At 31.1% G+C, this 296-nt stretch overlaps 1 protein-coding gene across 1 annotated transcript in view; it reads right to left on the bottom strand.

Annotated features, from left to right (window-relative positions):
• Positions 1 to 296, bottom strand: part of LOC119585248 (SH2 domain-containing protein 5-like) — a gene marked incomplete at its 3' end in the record, with an annotated part of 12,673 nt that overhangs the window by 773 nt on the left and 11,604 nt on the right.

Here is a 296-nt window from a genome sequence, read left to right as displayed (position 1 = left end):
CATCTTAATTATTTATTTCAACGTACTTACAGTTATGAGTACATGGAAAAAGGGAAATGTAGAATTCCCATTTCCTTAAAATTTCAAGAAAACAGAATAACCAAATACTCATTGACTCATTTACATAAGCCAAGTACCTATATGCAACAGGTGTAGGTATAGAAGAAACTCCAATTACGAAAGTACTTGTACGAATTTGCTTGAAAAGGAAAGAGAGGGAGAAAAGGTGTCATTTTCATTAGGTGTCTAAATTAACAAAAAAACAGAAAGAAACGAAGACTGTATATATACATACA

Source organism: Penaeus monodon, chromosome 19, assembly GCF_015228065.2.
Source record: "Penaeus monodon isolate SGIC_2016 chromosome 19, NSTDA_Pmon_1, whole genome shotgun sequence".
NCBI classification, from domain to species: Eukaryota; Metazoa; Arthropoda; class Malacostraca; order Decapoda; family Penaeidae; genus Penaeus; species Penaeus monodon.
This window is presented reverse-complemented; position numbering and strand designations above follow the sequence as displayed.